Below are 11,286 nucleotides of genomic sequence, written 5' to 3' on the forward strand. Positions count from 1 at the left end.
AACACACACACACACACACACACACACACACACACACACACACACACACACACACACACACACACACACACACACACACACACACACACTTTCAGCATAATATAAATAAAACTGTAAACTGACACACACTTTCAGCATAATATAAATAAAACTGTAAACTGACACACGCTTTCAGCATAATATAAATAAAACTGCAAACTGACACACACACACACACACACACAGACACACACACACACACGCACAAACACACACACACACACTTTCAGCATAATATAACTAAAACTGTAAACTGACACACTTTCAGCATAATATAAATAAAGCAGATTCAGCATAATGTAAATAAACTGAGCCTAGCAGCAGTTTCAGTATATTAAACGAATCCTAGTAGCAGTTTCAGCATAACATAAGTAAGTGGAGCCTAGTAGCTGTTTCAGCATAACATAAATAAATGTTTCAGTATAACATACATGCATACAAATGTTTCAAGCATGGGCATTGAAGCCCTTCTAGCTTGCCAATATGCCAAAACACTTGTTCCCATAATAAATGTCCAGGCTGTTCTTAAAAATATCTAAACTAATACTTGCTTTAATGTAATTTAGTAGTCTGTTCCAAGCATCAGCTAGTCTGTCAGAGACACAATTAGCACACTTCTCATTCCTATAGAGTCTTCTACACAGGTTATCTGATGATTCTCTAGTACTTTTGATAACCCCAAACATTCCCAGAGGTAATTGTCCCTAAATGCCCTATATACCTGAATAAGATCTCCTCTTAAATATCTATAAGAGACACTGTACAAGTTCAGATATTTTAGTCTTTCATAATAACTTAGATTTTCACATCCATGGATGCCCTTAGCATATTTCTGCTGTACTCTTTCCAGTTTATTCATGCTTGTTTTCTTATAGGTTTTCCATATTGTTATTCCATGCTCAAGTTTGGATCTAATGTAACTAACAAACAATGACTTCATTATGTTTGATTTCCTAGACTTTATAAATCTTTTTATACAACCTATAGTTATATAACTATCATTAGCCAATTGGTTGATATGATTAGAAAAACACATAGCTAAATCTACCCATATACCCAGGTCCTTAAATGAGTCTACAGTTTCAATCATTGTGTGCTGTATTCACCTTTCAGTTTATGTCTCCCAAATCTCATATGCTTAGTTCTTGTTGTATTTATCAACATATTATTCTCCTGTGCCCAAATGGTCAATTTAGTCAAATTATTTTGCAGACATGCCTTATCGGTAACACTTGTAATCAGTTTACCTAATTTCAGGTCGTCAGCATATAGACTGTAGAACACATCAGATGAAAAAGTAAGGTCTGAAAGATACAATCTAAACAAGTAAGGGCCTAGTATAGAGCCCTGTGGGACACCTTGACTGTAACCAAGGATTTCACCCCTCCCAGTTGGTGTGTGATACTTGTCATGTCCTATTTGTAAGCCATGCAGCTAAACATCTTATCAACAGTATATCAATACCTAGTTGTACTAATTTATTAATCAGTGTTTTGTGCATGACCTGTCAAATAAGGAAGTTAAATCTGTATAAATCACATCACAGCACAAGTTTTCATTTATAGCTGTTGTTATATTGTTATAGAACACCATGTTACAGGTGGTAGATCTGTTTTCAACATATGCATGCTGATATATGGTTTCAAGTCCCAAACTATCCAGTTCTGACAATAACTTATCCAGTATTACCTTCTCCATTATTTTTCCACAACATGAAAGTAGACTTAAGGGTCTGTATGATTCTGGGTTTGTCCTTCTCCCCTTTCCCTTAAAGACAGGTTTAATAAGTGCATGTCTCCAATCTTGAGGAATCTCCCCATATTTGTATGACCTAGTGAATAATAGATGTAATGGCAGTGTAAGTTCTTGCTTAAGTTTTCCCAGGTCATTGTTACTTATTCCATCTCCTCACTGCACTTTGTTTGGATCCAGTTTGCACAGTTCTTTTTCAGTATAATCTAATTTGATTCCAGTATCTGGGGTTACCTGGATGTCACTAGGACAACTTACCACCCCTTTTGTGGAGCCAAACTGGTTTGGATAAGATTTTGTAAATATATCTATAATCTGTTGTGTCTGAGAATACATTTTAGAATATGTACACAGTTTATCAATTTGTGTATCTTTACTCCTTCCACATCTTATGTATCTATAAAAAGTTTTTTTTTATTATGCTCAATATCTTTATATAAATTTTCTTCAAATATTTCTTGATCTTGTCTAACACTATGCTTAATCTGTTTGTCCAGCGTGTTTATTTCAGTTTTCAAAGTTGTAGTTTGACCTGTCTTCCATTTCTTATATTTTTTATCTCTCACCTTAATCAGGTATCTTGTTCTTATGGAAATATACCCCCTGATGTTGCGTGTCTAGATCCTGATGTTATACATTTTTTTTTACTTTTTGCACTCAAACAATTTCTCTTTCAAAACTTTCCACATTCCATCTTCATTTTTCCACTGAACACCTTACTCCAGTTAGTTTTATGGCAGAATTATCTAGCAACAAATTAACCTTTATGACCACATGATCACTGCACATAAATGGTGGTAAAACTTGACTTGAAGTTACAGTAATTTCTATGGGAACACAAACAATATCTAGTAGATTCCGTCCCCTGGTAGTTTTTTTTACAATCTGAAGCATTTGTTGTTCCTGAATATACTCTGTGAATAATTTCTTTACTAACGTTGTTGAATCAATATTATTCCAGTCTGTTTCTGGTAAACTTAAGTCCCCAGCTAATATTATTCTTTCCTCCTGGGTTTCATGTAAGAAATGGATGAATTCCTCTAGGTCATCTGCACTTGACTTTGGTGGTTTGTACACTCTAACACTTGATGTTCATCGTGTTTCACTGTTGCAGTCATTACTCTTGGGTTATCATGCTGGCAGGCTACCCTCAGTCAGCCAGTATTCCAAAGTCTAGGTCTGGCGTCAGTTGCTGTCGCCTCTTCCCTGACGTCAGTGTGCCAGGGGTATAAAAGATGCAGCCAACGCCATTTTCTTTAGTCTTTCTTGCTGCGCGGTGTCCAAATCAAAAGCAGTTTGCAAGTGCCGGTCGGCCGACTCCTGAGATTTTCAAATCCGAATTTCAGAACCGAAGTCTTCATTAAAGCTAAGTACCCCATTGGGGGAAGTTTTTTCTTGCTCCAGACCAATGTCAGAAAAAGTTAACAATTGTATTTCTTGTGGGAAGCAAATACCTCATAAGGATTTTCACTCTTACTGTATTCCTTGCCTAGGCCCTGATCACAACGTTGCTAGCTGTCGGTTTTGTGCTAGATTTAACCAACACACTATCAAGCATCGGTTCGATTTTGCATTTCATTACTTTGGCCAAAGATTTAATTATATAATGCTGTCGGACCAGCTGACAACTGGAGTTTACAAAAAACGCAAGGACAAGGAAAAGGATAGGCATCCGAGGTCCAAAACCGATGATGATGCCTCTGCTAGGCCAGTCACCGGTTCGCCGGTTCTCAGTGAGGTGCTTTTGCAGCCCCTGGCGCCCGCTACCTCAGAGCCACAGGCCGCTTCCGACTCCCACATGGAGCCGACTGGGCCTCTGCATACTCAAGGTATTGTACACTCGGAAATAATTCCCTCAGAATGGTCCGGAGCCGCTGAGCAGGCATCGGCTTCTGAGGGTGTCTTCAGACCTACACAACTATATATTAAGCCGTCTTCACCTTCAAATACAAAGATAAAGCAGCTCTAAAGACAAAGAAACAAGTACAGCATTCTCCTACTCAGACTTCCATGCCTAAAAAACAGATGCTCAAAATGGCTGAAGACCTAATTACTTTGATCAGGGGCTCCTATCCCCCTCCTGATAAGAGGCCTAGGCAAGAGACAGAGTATGATTCTTCTGATCAGGTTTCTATTTCCTCTGATTCCTCTTCTGAACAGGATTACTCCATGCTTCTCTATGAGGATTCTGATGCTGAAGAATCCATTCCTTCAGTCTCTCCTCCTGAGGATTATTCTTTTGGGAAAACCCTGACTCTTTACCCCCTGCACCTGCTAAGCCAGACAGATACTACAGTGTCTCGGATTCTCATAAATTCCTATATAAAAACCTCGCTGCTGGCCCAGAAACTATATCTCAGGGTCCCAAAGGGGTTAAAGCTTCCACTGCAAAAAACCCTGTCCCCTCAGATAGGGATTCTAGGGCTCTAGGCAGACGGGGGAAAAAAGTCTACACTTCTGCTACTCTGGCTGTAAGGGCTTTAAATTGTCAGTTTCATATGCTTAAATATCAGCAATATTTAATGTCTCTGCTTAAAGAGAACAAGGAATTGCAGGATTTATTGCATGCAGCTGAACAAGTAGAAAGCATACTTTGCAATGTGGTTATGATTCACTGGAGGCCTCTTGCAGGGCCGCTGTTACAGGTTCTGTTATTAGAAGGCATGCTTGGTTAAAGGAACAGAATCTGCCTGATCATGTTAAAGCAAAATTATTAGATGCACCATTACAGCATGATACTTTGTTTGTTTCTAAAGCAGAAGAGGTGTTGAAAAAAATGGAGGATAAAGCAAAATCCATGCAGACAGTCAAGGATTTCTTACAGGTACAGCCACCCAGGTTTAACAGGAACTTGCCTTCTAAAAATTGGTCCTTTCCAGTGTCAGACAGACCACAAATAGGCAGCTACAGGCATCCCAGAGGCAGATCTCAGCCCCAAGGCTCATACAGGCCTAAACAATGGGGTGCTCCTACCTTCAAAAGAGGAGAAGACAAATCACAACCTTACAGTAAACAGTCCCAATGATTTTCCTCTACCAGATCCAAACACTTTTCTTTTGGCAGCCCCCTTAAGGGGAAAACTTGCACTTTTTTCATCAAATTGGTAAATGGTTGCCCAAGACAAATGGGTCCTGAACATTGTGTCCCAAGGCTACAGGTTCCATTTTCACACTCTACCAAGGTCAAAAGGTATGCCAGACCTGCCACACAATCAATGGGCAGAGGCACAAAAACAAATTACAGCCCTCATGGACATGAGGGCCATTCAGCAATTACCACAACAAGAGCAGGGGCAAGGATTTTACTCCAGACTTTTCCTAGTACCCAGAAAGGACAAAATCTGGAGACCAATACTGGACCTGTCTATACTAAATGCTTTTCTGTAAGTTCCAAAATTCAAGATGTAGACTGTACAGCAGTTACTTCCCATGCTGGGCAAGACAGCTTGGCTCGTAACTTTGGACCTAAAAGAGGCATACCAGCATGTCCCAATCAGGCAGTCTTGCAGAAGATACCTCAGATTCATAGCTGGCTCAATGCATTACCAATTCTCTGCACTGTCCTTTGGCTTATCTACTTTGCCCAGGGTCTTCACAAAATGCCTGGCACCAGTAATTGCGTTGTGCAGACAAAAAGGAATTCAAATATATCCCTACTTGGATGACTGCCTAATTCAAGCAGAGAACAAAGACATTCTTCTAAAGCATCTGGAGTTTATAAAAAGATTACTAATTGGCCTAGGGTACACAGTAAATGAAAAGAAATCAAAACTAGTGCCCTCTCAAGAGATTATATTCCTGGGTGCAAGCTTAAATACAACTACCCAGATGGCTTATCTCACGCCAGACAAACAAAAGCAACTGACTACTTACTTCAAGAAATTGGCAACAAAAACCCACTTATCTGCAAGGAAAATCCTGCAGGTCTTGGCTTGTTGCATTCTACTAAATCCATATGCCAGACTGCATATGAGGAAACTACAATGGTATCTAAAAAGTGTTTGGACTCAGCATTGCCACAGCCTGGAGACAGTAATTGCACTCATTCCCTGCCTGCAACAGGAGTTTCGATGGTGGGCAGAAGCCTGTCACCACAACAAGGGTCTGCCATTCAGTTTACCCACAGCCAGACAGACACTGACAACGGATGCATCAGATTATGCCTGGGGGGCCCATATGGCAGGAAAATGTATTCAGGGCACATGGACTGCAAACCAGTTGCATCATCACATCAATCAAAAAGAGATGCTAGTTGTTCAAAATGCCCTGACAGCTTTCAAGGACCTGCTTCATTCAGGACAGTTACTGATAAAGACTGACAACACTACGGTCATGTGGTACATAAACAAGCAGGGAGGTGCACATTTTTACTCCCTTTGCAGACAAGCAATGACCCTATGGGACACAGCATTGGCTTTTCAAGTTCATCTGCAAGCACAATTCCTGCCAGGAAAAACAAATACTCTGGCAGACGAACTAAGCAGAAACCTCATGGAAACTGGATCCACAAATCTTCAGTATGATAATAAGGAAATGGGGATGCCCAGACATAGATCTATTTGCCACCCCTCTCAACTGCCAATTGCAGAGGTTTTGCACAAGGAATTATCACAAGCAACATGGAAAGTGGACGCTCTATCCTTCAGCTGGAAAAATCTAACAGTATATGCTTTTCCCCCACTGCCTCTCATTCCCAGGGTACTCCTAAAGGTCAGACAAGTGAAGCCAAAAATGATACTGATTGCCCCAGACTGGCCATGCCAGCACTAGTACCCAATCCTAAAGAGCTTGTCTCAAGGTCCAGCATGGATATTTCCTGAAACTTCTCACTTACTAACCCAACAAAACAATCAGATCCTGCACAGCCAACTCAGCACCTTAAATCTGGCAGCATGGCGGATAATGTAGCCATTCAGAACACTCCTCTTTCAAAAGCTGTTATGGATGTTATCTTGGAGGCCAGGAGGCCCAGTACCAGAAAATCTTATGCAGAAAAATGGAAGAGATTCTGTGCTTGGAACCAGGAAAAAGGCATTGACACGTGTGTACCAAATATCCCTCAGATTTTGCAATACCTAACTGAGATGCTAAACAAAGGCCTTTCTTTCTCATCTATTAAGATTCATGCCTCTGCCATTTCAGCCCATTACAATACGGAACCACCTATCTTTTCTCATCCTTTAATAAGGCAGTACCTCAGACGGGCCAAAAACATTAGGCCTCCAAGGAGAGCACCAATTCCGGCCTGAGACCTCAATTATGTTTTGGAAAAACTCACACTGCCTCCTTTCGAGCCAGCATCAACAGCAGATATAAAATTCTTATCCTGAAAAACAGCTCTGCTCCTAGCAATAACCTCTGCAAGGCAAGTCTCGGAGTTACAAGCACTCATGGCTGCGGAACCTTTCATCATTTTTCATCCAGACAGGGTTTCTCTGAGGACAAACCCTACATTTATGCCTAAGGTGGTGTCCAGTGTGGCCCTCAACCAAACCATTCACTTGCCTACCTTTTATCCAAATCCACAGAACAAGGGTGAGAAAATTCTGCATTCTTTGGACATACACAGGCAGTTACGCTTCTACTTGGATAGAACTAAAGTTTTCAGAAAGACTGAGCAACTTTTATGTCATATGCTGCAGGATCACAAGGAACGGCTATCTCAAAACAGACTATTTTGAAATGGATAGGCCATTGCATCCATTTCTGCTATTTTCAACATGGCAAATCAGTGCCTAAGGGCATTAGACCTCATTCCACCAGAGCAGTAGCCACTTCAGCAGCCTTCCTCAGAGGAGTACCAACCAAAGATATATTGGAGGCTGCAACTTGGAGTTCCGTGCACACCTTCACAAAGCACTACCACTTACCTCTTTACTCTTAAGTCCAGAGCAGGCTTTGCCAATGCAGTTCTGCAGGGCCTCATAGCCTCTCCTAATCCTATTTAGCCCAGCCACCCTTCCTCAGCTTTGGGATTCAACCCAAGAGTAATGACTGCAACAGTGAAACATGATGAACATAGTACAGTTGTGTACCTACCATAAATGTAGATGTTCAAGTGTATTCACTGTTGCAGTCCAGGTTACCCACCCACCACCCCCCTTTTCTTTGCTGGGACTTATCTGCACTTCTCTATCCTATACAACCTATTTGGTGTATTTGCTTATAGATGAAGGAAATGTTATTTTTGAGCATGCATTTTTATTGGCATATTTTTCAGCCTACCAATTTGGGGGCACCTGACATCTGTGGCAAGAAATCTAAAGAAAATGGCATCAGCTGCATCTTTTATACCCCTGGCGCACTGACGTCAGGAAAGAGGTGACAGCAACTGACGCCGGACCTAGACTTTGGTGGGTAGCCTGCCAGCAGGATAACCCAAGAGTAATGACTGCAACAGTGAATTCACTCGAACATCTACATTTATGGTAGGTACACAACTGTAATTTATATGTTCCTGGGTTGTCTTTATTGTTAAAAACAGTTATACCCTGACAGAACTGGTTTTCAATCATTGTTCTTTAACCATGTTTCACACACAATAACAACATCAATCTTGTAAGATACAGTAATGTTCTTCAATCCTTCCACGTTCAGTTTTGATTTCTTCCTTTTCACCTGCTCCTTGCCTCTTTCTTCTACCTTTTCCATTGGAAAGGTGATGCCTTTTTCTGTAGACTGAGGGTTTTCTGATAGACAGATAGCTTCATTCCCTGTCACCAGCGTATTATATAACAAAGCAGAATCCTTTTTACTACACATTCTCTTTCCTTTACAGTCATTAGTCAGTTTCTTTTTCTTCCTTGTTATTTGTTGAGAACTTCTTCCTTTCTTTCTTTTTTAGATAAAAGGAGCCCAGTAGCATAATATAAATAAATGGAGCCCAACACACACATAACAGAGCCCAGTAGCAGTTTCAGCATAACATAGGTAAATGGAGCCCAACACACACATAATGGAGCCTAGTAGCAGTTTCAGCATAGTATAAATAAACGGAGCTTAGTAGCAGTTTCAGCATAATATAAATAAGCAGAGCCTAGTAACAGTTTCAGCATAACATAAGCTTACTGTGGGTGACTCTGGCAGCAGCAATGACGTGATTCCTGTGCATGTTTGTGTTTAAAATTCATGTGACACACGCATGAGTCACTTGTGTCCTCCACTGGGTCCTAACACAGATCTTTCCACTGTAAAAGTGTGGATGGGGGTGCGCCCGCACCCTCCTTCTTGCTCTATGGTTCAGGCACCTATGTATGAGTGGTACTATCTACTCTGAATTTGGTTCAAAGCTGGGCCTTCCCTTTTACATTACAGACATAGCTAATGCCTTGTGATTATGCTTAGCTATGGATACTTATCTAGTTTTGTAATTAGGTTTAGAGGACTTTACAAGATGTCTAATTTGCTTGTTGAAGCTATGAAAGGTGTTCTTCCACTGAGACTGTTCCATCTTATTCCTGGACATCAGTTTCTTTCTTTTGTTGTATAATCTATTTATGGTAGATGTCCAACAGGGTGGCTTTTTTAATGAACAAGTTTTGATATGTTCTGGTACAACTAAGTCCATACACTTGTAAACACAGGGCATTTGTGTATACCTTCATATAGGAGTCTTTACTGTCAGTGGTGGCAGTAGGTTTTAAACTATATATGTCATTGCTTAGGAGGCTATAGTTTGCTTTGTAGAGATTTTTCCATCTTTTGGATCCGGGGGGGGGGGGGTTAGGTACAATTATTCCATAGAGCGTGACTGATTTATGGTCAGACCTTCTTATCAGGGAGGATCTCACACATATAGTAATACAGTGATCTCCCATGTTGGTGTGTGCCAGGTCAAGGACATTTGAGTCCCTTGTAGGGGTGCAGGCTAACTTTTCCAGAGCATTGTTCTTTACAAAGTGCAGGAACCTTAGTGTGAGCATGTTTGAGCTCATATATGTATCCCAGTCGATGGAAGGACAGTAAAGTTACCCATGCCTACAATGTTTGGCTGTATTATGAGTGACTCAGGTAGGTCCAGGAAGGCACTTTGTGGTTTTAATGGTTCATGTTGGTGGACCTGTAGCTAAAAATGACATGGAAGGGGGTTTCTCCTACATCTAGTTGGACTTGTAGTAACTCTAGGGAATCATATTGCTGATCCAGTGTTGAAGTATACTTATCTTTTATGAAGATGGATAACCTCCTCCTTAGGTTCTTCCATGTTATTTTGTGGCCTGAACATGTGGAAGGCATTATATAGCCGGAGTTATCTTTGCGACCTTAAACCATGTCTCTGTGACTGCACAAACATCGACATCTTCTCAAGTAAGATGTGCCTCCACACTGAGTGTAGTTTCTGATTTAGACTCCTAGCATTAGCATAACCTTGAGTTTGTCTTTTGAGTATATTGCTACATCAGGAAGTTGGTTCTTATGACATTGCCTAAAAAAGTCACTATGGGGGGTGACGAGTACCTTGGTCAATAACCAAAAGGCAAGAGGTGACAGATGAAGATCATCCCTGGCAAAGCAGTGTGGTCTATTGGCCATATCATCCCAGCCTAACAACTACTGGATCCCCCTGGAGTGACACCAGTAGCTAAGCCAATTGTTGAAGTTGCTAATTCTTTTGTTTATATTGAAGCGTCATCCGGGATGAAGGTAAAATGCTGCTTGGAGCTATGGACATACCTGCCTGGGAAACATAATCTGAGAGGTCAGTCATATCTCACTTCATATAATTCATTAAGGTACATCTCAAAACATTTACTCGCAACATGGAGTATGACAAAGGTGTAACTGTGGTTGTTGTTGAGAGACTTGAGTGCATGTGTGACTTTGTGGATCTTGGTACCTGACAGGCACTGTGACTTTCTCCTTGTACAACCTGGTGAGGGGGACATCTGTGTGTCTCACTATGGATTTGCCTATGACCATGACATTGGTTCTGAGGTGTTTTGCCTTAAGGGCATAATGGGTAAGACACTGATATATATATTTTTATGTGTAGTGGGTTCCGTTGGGACTGTCATGCATGGAGAAGGTTTGCATTTGTGAGATCTCTGCTATTTTGGTAGGCGTCTAATGAGTATCTCTGTGTATGTGGGTTTATGTGTTGTGCACTTAGTTTGTTAAGGAGGTGAAGTGTGTGCGCTGACAACCTGTTTGATATGTGATTTGTTGTTACGTGAGAGAGAGAGCATTTATTTTAGATTCATTGTATAATTGTATCTCTCACCTATTGTATTGCTAAGTTTTAGGAGTACATGCTTATCACTATACACGAGGCAACAGAAATCTAGCTGTGTAAAAACACACGTGCCTTATTAAGTATATTTAGATGATCATTGTTGGCAGAGCAATTTTATGAGCAGCAACAACTGGGCCTGTCTATGAGGGACATAGGTGCCACCCCTGAGGCTGAAATAGACACCAACTGTGTGTGAAACAGTGCTCCTCAATGACCCTGTGGTTGGGTGATTTTACAGTCGTCTCTGAGCTGGCACATATGCCT

At 41.0% G+C, this 11,286-nt stretch overlaps 1 protein-coding gene across 2 annotated transcripts in view; it reads left to right on the forward strand.

Moving 5' to 3' along the window:
• LOC122809624 (cytochrome P450 2J6-like) overlaps positions 1-11,286 on the forward strand; it is a 673,826-nt gene that overhangs the window by 433,409 nt on the left and 229,131 nt on the right. The window lies entirely within an intron of this gene.

This window comes from Protopterus annectens, chromosome 8.part0 (assembly GCF_019279795.1).
Source record: "Protopterus annectens isolate FY-2018-M chromosome 8.part0, PAN1.0, whole genome shotgun sequence".
In the NCBI taxonomy this organism is placed as follows: Eukaryota; Metazoa; Chordata; order Ceratodontiformes; family Protopteridae; genus Protopterus; species Protopterus annectens.